Source organism: Notothenia rossii (assembly GCF_949606895.1).
Source record: "Notothenia rossii genome assembly, chromosome: 5".
NCBI lineage: Eukaryota > Metazoa > Chordata > Actinopteri > Perciformes > Nototheniidae > Notothenia > Notothenia rossii.
This window is the reverse complement of record NC_136903.1, coordinates 25,941,928-25,954,316: the sequence shown is the minus strand read 5'-3', so window position 1 is coordinate 25,954,316 and position 12,389 is coordinate 25,941,928. Positions and strand designations below refer to the sequence as shown.

Here is a 12,389-nt window from a genome sequence, read left to right as displayed (position 1 = left end):
CTAATACTGGATTCCGTTGCTCCTTTACGCTTAGACGCACCAAAGTTCTCTTAGAGCCGTGGCTTAATGACTGTACTCGCGCTCTTAGACGCGCTTGCAGGCATGCAGAGAGAAAATGGAAAAAGGATAAACTCCATGTCTCCTTAGAAATCCTTCGTGCTTGCCTTTCCGACTACCAGACGGCAGTCAAAGCAGCCAAAACAGATCACATTTCTCTCTTACAGCCCGTCCACACACAGGCATGAAAAAAATCTTTCAAAGCTTCGCCCATTCACTTAAACGGGGTGACGTAGAAGATCTTTAATCTTCGCCGAACTGCATTGTGGGGAGCGGAGCATGGCTTTGCAAGCATTGTGAGCATAAAAAGTTGAGCAATGTTCAACTTTTGATGCTCCCGATGCTTTCGAAGCTGGCATCAGCCAATCAAATCCCGTTTATGCAAATCCTGCCAGTACAAGCGCTAACGAATCAAACCACGTGTATGCAGATACCGCAGGTCTTTTCCATATGTCATAAAATGGAGGATAAATTAATCATCGCTGTAGGAAATGTCCCGGTCCTTTACGACTGCTCTCTGTTCACCTACCTAAACCGGAGGAACCAGGCATGGAGGGAGGTGGCAGAGACAGTTGGTGAAACTGGTAGGTTTTCACCTGTTTGGGGAGTTTATATCCAGTTTACTTCGTTTGAACATTTAACAGAAGAAGCGGGCTTTTTTTTGCTTTGTATGCCGGGGGCGGGCGCGAGATTCCTGGGAGATTCCTGATTGGTTGTTGGTCGCCTTGGGCTCGTGAAATCGCCAAGCTTCAGACACGCACAGCATTAAGTTTTTTCAAGATTTTTGTCATGCCTGTGCGTGGACGGGCCGTTAATCTCCAAAAGCAGCCATAAACCTCAGGTTCTTTTTAATGTCCTCAACTCGATCATTAATCCTTGTGATGCTTCTCCAATTGTGCCATCGACTACCCTCTGCGATACATTTCTTACATTTCTTAGGCTAGCCCACACTAGTGCTACCCCAGATCCTGCTCCTTTTCTGTGCCCTGCTGTCCTCGACTACTTTGAGCCTGTATCCCTCTCTTCTCTCTCGGATGAAGTCAAGCACCTGCGGCCGACAAACTGCACCTCAGACAGCATTCCCTCTCGCTTCCTTAGAGATGTTTTGGAATCAGTTGGAGCAAGTGTTTTATTGCTTGTAAACACCTCTCTTAGCTCAGGATGTGTCCCTGCTGCCTTCAAACATCCCGTGGTTAAGCCACTACTTAAAAAGAAAAATCTCGATCCCTCCATTCTCGCAAATTTTAGGCCCATCTCACAGCTACCTTTTTTATCTAAAGCCCTGGAGCGAGTAGTCTACGCCCAGCTGCAGTCTTTTTTAACCATGCATGGCATCCACGAAAAGTTTCAGTCTGGCTTCAAACCCATGCACAGTACTGAAACAGCCCTTTTAAGAGTTTTTAATGATCTGCTCCTAGCCGCCGACTCAGGGAGCCCAGCTGTCCTGGTGCTGTTAGACCTGACAGCTGCCTTTGACACTGTGGACCATAGCATCCTGTTGTCACGGCTTGAACAGTCCGCAGGCATCACAGGCTCTGCCCTTGCATGGTTCAGGTCCTACCTGACAGACCGTAGCCTCTCAGTGCAGTTGGGTGCCTTCTCCTCTGCCAAAGCCTCTCTTACCTGTGGGGTTCCCCAAGGCTCGATTCTGGGCCCCATCCTTTTTCTACTGTACATACTGCCCCAAGGTTCAATTCTCACAAAACATAATATCCCCTTCCATTGTTACGCTGACGATGTACAGATCTGTGCCAACTCACTACAGCAGTTGATGGACTGCTTAACAGAGATTAAATCCTGGCTGAGCCAAAACTTCCTCACCCTCAACGAGAGCAAGACCGAGGTCATCTTTTTTGGACCCCGACCTCCCGCCTCGCTGGTTGATATTCTGGGCTCCCTCAATAAAAACATCCTCCCCTCTGTCATGAACCTTGGAGTGACCTTCAATAGCGCTTTTAAATTTGATAAGCAGGTCAGCACCGTAGTCAAGACCTGCTTAGTTCAAATACGACTATTGGGTAAGACCAAGTAGTTTTTTTCTTTTAAAGACCTAGAAAGGGTTATTAACGCCTTTGTTACCTCGAGACTGGGCTACTGCAATGCTTTGTATGTGGATATGGACCAGGCCTCAATTAGACGCCTGCAGCTAGTGCAGAACGCAGCTGCACGTCTTCTAACTGGCCATAAAAAGCGTGACCACATCACCCCAATTCTGGCCTCACTGGCTTCCAGTTCGGTTCAGAATAGATTTTAAAATCCTTGTATTTGTTTTCAAAGCCCTAAATGGGCTGGCTCCGGCCTATGTAGCCAAATTCCTCCATCGCTACACCCCAGGCAGAGCCTTAAGGTCGGCTGATCAGCTGCTGTTGATAGTGCCTAAGACCAGGCTCAAAACCTGAGGGCACCGAGCATTCACAGCAGCGGGCCCCAGGCTCTGGAAAATGTTGCCCCTCCATGTGAGGTCGGCCCAGACCCTGGGGGTTTTTAAATCAACACTTAAAACTCACTTTTTCTCTCTGGCCTTCTAGGCTTCTCTTATCAAGAATAACTTTTATCCAAGACCTTTTCCCTCTCTAACCTCTCGAGGTTTTATTAGAGGGAAACGGTTTGTAGAGTGGCTTAGACAGGCCGGGGAGTGTTACGATTCGTAGACACAGCATACCTCCCTATCTCTCATCAATTTCCAACTAAGGCTCCAGTGGGGACCTTGTTCCCTGAGTGTGCCTCTCCACCTATGTTTCTTACTCTCTTACTTGCTAACCTTTGACCTCAACCTATTCTAAGGGAGTGCTTGTTCTTCCGTCTGTCTGTCTGTGTCTGTGTATTCTCTTGTTCCGATTAACCCAGCCACATTTTTTCTTGTTTTATGTCTATATCTACGCCGGTATCCAGAGTCGAGGCTGATCTTCTTGCTATAGTCCTGTGTCCTGGATCCTCTATCCTGAGTTCTGGATTATGTTGTGGACTTCGGGTCGTGGCTAAACCTGTCTCTGCGGTCCTGCCTGGGTCTCGTCATGCTGCTTCCCTGAAGGCTCCCACAGGATTGTAGTTGACATCTTCGTAGATTCATCTTCTTACTACAGACACATGCATTTCCTAACATTTGGACTACCTATGCTGTAAAATGTATTATATCTTCGATTTACACACGGCATCTATTGCACGTCTGTCCGTCCTGGGAGAGGGATCCCTCCTCTGTTGCTCTCCCTGAGGTTTCTCCCATTTTTCCCCTTTAAACTGTGGGTTTTCTCCGGAACTTTTTCCTTGTACAATGTTAGGGTCTAAGGATAGAGGGTGTCGTTTTTCTCATACTGATATTCTGAACAATCTGTGCTGTTGTAATTGCTGTAAAGTGTCTCTACTGTAGGCTATTTTTATTATATGTTTTTATTATACAGCACTTTGGCTCGACCAAAAATCGTTTATAAATGTGCTATATAAATAAAACTTGATTTGATTTGATCTTGTACCTGGCCCCTGCTGTCTTCATGATAGGTTCCCTTACTTCTGAGCAGTGGTACAAGCTAAGTCAAGAGTCACCTTCAATTTTGACCCACAGAAGAATCTCCTCCTCTCTTACCCTCTTCTTTGTTTCTACCGGAGACTTTGGATTTGTTGCCGGGTCTTGCTTGATCCAAGAGGAAACCCCTCAGAGGGATCCCTCACACAGACCCCAGCGAGGAGCCTTTTTAGTATAAAGCCCGGTTAATGTTTGCCTCCATCGCAGCACATAAAGCAGGACCTGGCAACACCCCTGCCACTGCCTGCCTGTATAAGCAACTCAGAGAGCACAGAAGGCACTACAGAAAATATATTGCTGCAGATAAAGTTAATGGTTTCAACTGCAGAGATAGCTCGCCAAATGAGTTTCAGTGTGTGCACGCAGCGTGGAGATTGAGTGGGGGGATGAGCTGAAATCGTAAAAACCCATAAGGCAAATGTATCTGATAATAAATAAGGTCTTTATTGCAACAATGTGTTATTTTATGAGCGATATTCAAGCAGCTACTTCTCTTTGTTGCTATTAGGAATCAGGACATCAACTGAAAGCACTCATAATAGGGAGATTGTATTACAGCTGTAATGACAAGGTGACTTTAAATCATAGTTTTGTTTGCAGACAGCAAGCCACAGTATACACACATGCCCACACTCTTACATATTTTCACACAGCTCAAAGTGGACAGATGAGGGTGATTATGGCAAACAGAGTTTTCTGAAATCAGCAGCAGTCTCGTCTGCGTGCACAAGCATGCGTGTGTGTGTGTGTTTGTGTGTATATATCTTGAGACAGCCTGCAGCTGAGAGTCTGGATAAACAACGCCTTAAAGCAAATTAATAGCCAGCCAATACAGCCCCCACTGCTTAGAGGACCCATTGCACACTCCCTCACACACACACACTGCTGCCACACTTAGCTTCAGCACCGGCAGAGAAACATCCTGTGGTGAGAGCCAGGGTTGATCTTTTGTGATGTGTGCTCCCCTCTTTGCTAACCATCAGCCTCAGCAGGCGATGTGTGTCTGTGTGAAGCAGAGAGCAAGCTTTTCAGTCTCTTTGGTCACAAACCACCCACATTTAGTGTTTTAGCTCTCAACGCCCCACGTTTTGCAATATGGTTTTTTGATGCTCTTTGGTTAATGGGGTCTAAAAAGAGATATGCACTAACCTGAGTGGAGGTTGTGTCCGGTGAGGAGCAGCAAGGTGGAGTCCAGTGAAGGAATTAAAATCCACTGCTAGACTGAAGTGAAAACCTCTCCCGCCCTCCCCTCTCTCTGAGCTCTCTGTCGCTGCACAGGCAGGTTCAGGCTCGTGGTAAACTGCCGCCTCGCTGCATTGGTTGCATCCTCCCCTCTCTCTCTCTCTCTCTCTCTCTCTCTCTCTCTCTCTCTCTTTCTCTCTCTCTCTCTCTCTCACACACACACACGCACACTTGCACGTTCAGTGACAGACTCGCCCTTTCACTCCCAACCTCATATGCTTCCCTTCTTCTTTTTTATCCTTTCCTCATTCCTCTCTACGGCAAGTGAAGATAATCACATTCCAGCGGAGATGGGGCATATGGTGGGGGAGCTGCTGCTCCCTCAGAGTAAAGCCCCCTCTGTGTGTGAGTGTGGTGTCGCATGGACAATCAGCCCCATTGTATTAGGTGAGGGGAGGGCCAGTGAGAGGGGAAGAAGCCAATGGCCGTACTCATCAGCTGCTGGTGGTGGTGGTGGCTGTAGCGGATATAGGTGCTGAGTGTGACAGAAAAATAAACCCTCCAGGAAGAGAGGGGAGGGGAAGAAAAGGCAAGGCGTCTTGAGGTAGAGATGATGAAGAATGTATGTATGTTATAAACTAGAATTCTGAAGTAAAGGTTTTCATTTGTCATCTTTACACTGGCAGTGACTCATGTGATTTACTTTCAGCTTCTTTCTGCCCAGGTTCAGACTGAGTAGCACAGTTCATGTTGGCAGTAGTGGGAGAAATGGAAATAAAGGCCACCCACTCTTTTCCCATGACAACCAGACAGTGGTAACACATTTCCACAGGGAGTCGCATTCAATCCAGATCCGTGTTGTTAAAGCCAGAACAGTGTATAGTGGTCTTTTTGGGCAAGTCCAAAGTCAATTTTCAAAGTTAGAGTAGTTTTTCAATGACAGTCTCAAGTTCAAGTTTAGAGTCTTCAAAGAGCAAATCATAACAAATGTACTATCAGAAAAAACATGTATCACTTAAATATGTGTTAATGATTGGATTTATATAAAGCTCAAATGCTAAAATTCAATCCTTTGGCCTGTCTATTGTTCCGTCTCGACAAAAATATCTAAACAGCTGTCTAATAGATTTCTATGAAATGTACTAATAGTCATGGTCCCCAGTCGATGAACCCAAGAGAGTTTGGTGCTCCCTAACTTTTTGTCTGGCGCCACCATGAGTTTAACGTTGTTGATTTTGGTTAACATGTCTTCATAGGTGTTGAATGGATTGCCATTAAATCTAAAGTATATATTCATGCCCCCCCCCCCCCCCCCCCTCTGGATGAACTGTAACATGTTTGATCCCCTAGCTTATTTTATTTGCATCAGTTTGAACCCAAAAAGAAAAGAATTGTGTAATTTAATTGTGATAATGGATCCTGCAATACATTCAATTCAATTCAAAATCTTTATTTATTCAGGTGAAAACCCATTGAGATCATTGACCTCTTTTTCAATGGTGACCTGCTGAAAATGGTGACCTGCTGATCCTGATGCTACTTTTTAAATGACTGAATAAATTCACTTTAATGTTTTATTTTCTGAAGGAAATGTTGATCACTCAGGGTATAAACATGTAACCCGAAGGTCATTGTCAAAGCGGTGGGTTAGTTGCCATGGCAGCATTAGCATCAGGCTCAAAGCGGTGCTGCATCTGAGTACAGACTCAACCAGGAGCTACTCTTTGTATTCTTCATTGCATAGGAATGTGTGTTCTCAAAACCAGACACATGCACATTTTTACTAACAAGTCTTTAGTCAGGTCTGGTTAGTCAACTCTAACAGCACAGCAGTCAAGTTCCAGCCTCAAGCCTGAAGTCAAGTTCTAGAATAAAATATACAGCTCTTGTGAAAGACTCCAAAATGTATCGATTTCAGGAACTAGCAGGATGACATTGCATGTTTTTCTTTTTGAGCTGATTTCATAAGCCCAAGTGCCCCAGTAAATGTCAACTGCCAAAAGAAGGAAAAACTTAAGCGGAGGTACAAGAAAAACAAAATACAAAAAAAAGAATGTAATGTATATTGCTATTTGTATCTTCTTCCTCTATCGTCACAACTGCAGCATAGCACCACAGACTACAGAGACACGACAGATATCTGCTGTGGTTGGCTGAAGTGTTGACATGAAGTGAGAAAGAGCGCTCAGTTGTCCTCATATTGTCAAACCTGCCTGTGAAAATGACCCTAAGGCACCAATAAGTGTTACAGTGACAGTGTTGCTTTCACAAGTTGTGTGAATAAACATGCTTTTGGTCGAACACAATGCACAAACACATGCACACACACCTCGGATGGTTGCCTGGAAATAATGTCAAGGACCTTTACTCTGTCCATCTCTTTTCTAATTCAGACTGACAGCCATCACAGTCCTGACCTCTTCTTTATTCTCTTCTCTGTCATCTATATTTCCACCCTTTCTTTGTCTCCTATATTTCCCTTCATCCTCCATTTGTTCAACCATCTACTGATCTCCTTTTCTTCACCTTTTCATCTCACTTTTCATTCATCACGGCTGGAAGTCCAACACAGGGCTGGGGATTCTCTTTATAATGAACCAACACACGCTTTATTGTTAACCCTTTACAACCGGACATGGATGCCCATTAAAATGAAATCCTACCAGCGGTTACATGAAACGACCTGCTCACAGACACAGACACAGCAGAGTCTGTGCAGCAGGCCTCACTACACAACACATTAGTTAATGACCGGAAGGCCGAGAGAAGACAATAACTACATCCAGACGTCACCGTTAGCAGCGGTATGTGTGCCGCCTGCATGTCCCCGCGGACTGTGAGTGTGTGAGTGAAACACATGCAGGAAATAACTGTCCACTCACTTTCTGTCTGTTCATTTACTGCAGAGCCATTACCACAGAGAGGTCAGGAGTGCTGGTCTAAGGTCAGACAGCCTGCAGTCACTCATTCAAACACACACACACACACACACACACACACACACACACACACACACACACACACACACACACACACACACACACACACACACACACACACACACACACACACACACACACACACACACACACACACACACACACACACACACACACACACACACACACCTACACCTAAAGGACCCATAATAGCTACAGTTTAAATCTTTAATAAGCTAGAGGAGAATCTAATAGATTGGATCACAGGAAACATTCAATACTCCATCTAATAAGGCAGGGTGTGACTATTCATTTGATTTCATGGTAAGTTTAGACATGACATGCAGCACTTTTGTTGTGTTGAAATGTAATCAAACTTTAATTGTTATAATTATTATTAATTCAAACAGTTACTAAATAACAGAAGCACACTTGCTGTCACCTAATCACCAGATGTACAAATAAGAAATGAGACATTCTGGTTTGAAGGAATAATCTTGAAGATTTTCATTTAAATAAAGGTCACTGGTGTTTCACAGAGCGCCATCTAGTGTGTTGCAGAGGTACTGTCAAAATGGTTGGACTCACTTTTTAAAATTATTTTTATTTACAAAGCTATTGGTAATTTCTTATCTAAATGTACTACTGTAGATAAGTCACTTAAATAAAAACATTTTTTATTTAAGGGACCAGTTACTGACTGACTGCCTTGAGTTTACAAGCAGGAACCATTGCTAATTTGTTTTCCTTAAGACAAAAATGGTAGGTCAAACATGTCAGCCATTTTTACCAGTTGAACATTGTTTGTGTTGCTTCTGTTCACATTCCTCTGGGCACAAATGATAAAAATGCACAACAGGAACACACTACTGTTTTTGTTCTGATTTGTTATGTCATGTTTTTCTTGTCTAGCATGTTCGAATAAGCTACAACTGCATTTGGTTGTGCAATCCTGTGTTGCATAATGACTAAATTATCCTTAAATCTGTGAAGTTCAAGATCTTTTAAAGCACTGCAGTTATCAGTCTTGCTAAAAGGGTTAGGTCAGGTTATGAAATGAAACACTATAATTAACTAATTTTAATGTTTATCCTGTAATGAACGCCCCGTCAGCTTTCAGCCTATTAGCCAATTGAGTTAAAAACGTTACAGGATTTGTGTTTTATTAGTGAGACTGTTGAGAATAAATGCTATACATGACTCCGCAATGTTCAGCATGAATTGGGTTGTATAGGAAAGTCATATGTTGCATTTATCTAAAAATAAATTAATGTCACGAACAGCACAGAAATATATTGTAACATTACAGAAACACTCTGGCTGTAAATAACTGAACACTATTTAACCAGGAAATGTCTTTCAGAAGAATGTCCGGCATGTGGGGTGCGGTGAGTATTTAAACATTATGTTAGCAAATCATACCTCTTATGAGCCAACATATTCATTGATTATTATAGGCAGGATGGCCTATTGTTTCCATGGTGAAGTATTGGATTTCAGACAGTGAGTAATGGACCTGCTTTGGTATTCTCAATATGCAATTTGATGTAAACGGGCTTATATATTCATAAGGGAATTACCGTCATGCAGGTACACTTTCATGAAGAAAGCCCACAAATCCATAGATGTATTTTACATTAGGTTAGAGCGTAAACACCTCACACACGAGAAGGCAAAGAAATGTATGCAAGGCAATTAAACCGACACTAGCTCATAAACCGACACGGCTTGCTTTGAGAAACGCAATCAAACACTTAATGCATACGACGCTGCACGGTGGCAGATAAGCCCTTCTTCGCTCTGCAACCACAGATCAATCTGTTGTCACACACAGTGTGAACATCAGCTCCAACTGGATCTCCACACACGTGCACACACTCTGAATTGAGTTGAAACCTCCTTTGTTGGCTTTCAGATTCAAAAGTAATGAAGAACATCATGTAGGACCGCCATGGTGGATTTTTTTGTCAACCTTATATCTGCCAGAATCAAAATCTCCTCTTTGCACTGAAGCTCTAACCGACATGCAGATGTCCTCACACCTCTGACAGTGTGGATGTTTAGCAGAGGTTTATTAAAGTACAATTCAAGTAAAAGATGTTCTCTTTAATTGAAACTTGTGTCGAATAATTCTAACTTAGAATAAATAATTGATAGGATACCCAAATAAATCTATAACCTCGTTCCTGATCTGAGGAGATTTGGAAAATGAGATTAAAGCCTCCAGACAATATATTTATTTGAGTTAGAACATGTTTGGGACTGTTTGCTTTTCCTGGAAAGGGATTAAACCTATTTTTATTGTGATCCCTGTTCAATTTAGAAAAATTATTCCTATCAGATTTATGATGATGGTAGTCAGATTACCCTACATAAAATGATGAAGAGCACAATAAAGGAAACATTTAGGAGATATGCATCATTTAGGTCAAACAGTATTGCTAAAACAAATCTCAAACTCATGTAAACATTTGTTGTCCCTTTTTGCAGTTGAACAAGCCGTAAGCACAACAAATTATCGATAAATTTAAGATGATATGACAAATATATCTGTAATAATTATAGATAGCAGCCACAGAGGAACATTAACATGCTCATTGTGTTTAAACGATATTCAAGACTTTCCCCGGGATAAACTATTTCTTCCTGTGCAGCTCTGCAGAATTGAGAGCAAATCAACTTTTTTGACATCCAACCTGTCAAAACATTTAAACTTTTTCTATATTCTTTTTTCCTTAGTGTTGTCAAAAGTCTTTGAAAAAGAAGAAACACATTCAGTCCAGTTCATGTTGAGCTTTAAGGCTTTGAATTTGATTTGATTCGGTCTGCTTTTAAACTGTATCTTAATGCATTGCAGACTTTTTCGACACCATTTTCAAGCGTGAAAGAAAATAATAATATATGTGCATATATTTGCCTCTTTCTTTTCCTTAATTTTGCCTCACTACTTTCCTCCCACTCGCTCACACTCTGCCCACCTCACACTTTTCTCTACCTTCTTAGCACTGCAGCTGGCATTTCCCACTGCCCTCGCACCCCCCCCCCCTTCTCTTCCTCCTACAACTCTCCCTCCACCATCCATCTCTTTCTCCCCTCTTTGGCCTGAGAGTGGAGGAGAGCAGCATGGCTCCACGCCATTAGCCACCACATCTCTATAAGCATAGAACCCCGAGCCTCCCACCTCATTCATTAAACCCACGTCCCTTAAAACCCACACACATTTGGCATGCACACACTCCATTTGAGCCCTTGCTGTTTTCATTGACTCCCCCCCCTCCTCCCGTTGTACCACGCACATTATGAAGGTCAATGATGAATGATGGGTGTTGTCTGCACACACACACACACACACACACACACACACACACACACACACACACACACACACACACACACACACACACACACACACACACACACACACACACACACACACACACACACACACACACACACACACACACACACACACACACACACACACACACACACACACACACACACACACACACACACACACACACACACACACACACACACACACACACACACACACCGAATCCACGTCTCTACAGCAGGGGGGCACATCAGTCGTGAGGACAGAACAGGCACCGGGTCGACATCTGGCCCCCCAGCTTCATAGGAACAACCCACCTTGGATTGGTTCCCATATACTCTCTGGCAAACACACGCACATCATGCTATCCCTGCTGTCAAACAACAACCTGCCAAAATCATCACTGACTGTGCAGCGTTCGGCCCAGAGATGCGAGATGGATAATGATGCCAGACACAGAATATCTAGACACCAAAATTATTAAACAATTAGTTCAGGAGACGCTCGGCTGCTCTCATTATCCACCTTATCCTTCTCATCTCTCCTCGCGGTAAACACATAGAATAAATCCCACCATAATCCACCCTGAATTAACAATAAGAGTTTAGAGGGATCACTGAGAGTGATAAGTACTTCATTATTCCCATGTTTGGGAGTGAATCCGGGACAGTGTGTTAGTGCGTGAGGGGCATAGTACACACACAAGAACGATTTCAACAACATAGCATGTTTGTTGATTTAATACTGTATGGCTGTCACTAAAAGAGGCCAGTTTATCAAGTCAAGTTTCATCGCAATCATGTAGATTGTGACTTATCTATTGATGAAACAACTCCATTGGACTCCTTTGTTCACTTCCATGACATAGTGACATCACTAACACCCACGCCTCTTTAGGCCGGTGCTCCAACACATTTAACGTGGCTAAGGGGCGGGACATCTCTAAATTCTCTGTCCTCTCTGTTGACCAAACAACAGAGCCGGTCAGCTAACCAATCAGAGCAGACTGGGCTCTGGTTTCAGACAGAGGGTGAAAAGAGGTGCTGCAGTACAGGCAGTATGAGAAAAATAAAATACCTTTTCGAACATTAAAGAATGAAAACATGTGGCACAAAATATAAATATGAAACCTGACAATAGCAAAATAGGGCCAATTTAAACCATGCACAACATGATATCAGGCCAAATTTCACTGTATGTGCTGTGTGCCCTGCATGTGTGACCATTAAAGAGGGTTTTATCCCTCCCATTCTTTTCTATTCTATATATTAATAAATCCATGTTTTTGTTATCTATGCCTCCATCTTGAATGCAAATGAGACTGGGGGGACAATTGAGTGACATTCAGCTCTTC

The 12,389-nt window shown here is 43.2% G+C and overlaps 1 protein-coding gene across 3 annotated transcripts in view; it reads right to left on the bottom strand.

Annotated features, from left to right (window-relative positions):
- The window catches only part of fgd4a (FYVE, RhoGEF and PH domain containing 4a), a 71,906-nt gene that overhangs the window by 45,568 nt on the left and 13,949 nt on the right, over positions 1-12,389 (bottom strand). Inside the window, exon 1 of one of the 3 annotated variants that reach the window (XM_079682846.1) lies at positions 4,727-4,883. The exons of the other annotated variants lie outside the window; for them this stretch is intronic. The gene's annotated coding sequence lies outside the window, so the exon portion shown is untranslated. Of the gene's footprint in view, positions 1-4,726; positions 4,884-12,389 lie in introns of those variants that run through there. 3 annotated transcript variants of the gene reach the window in all.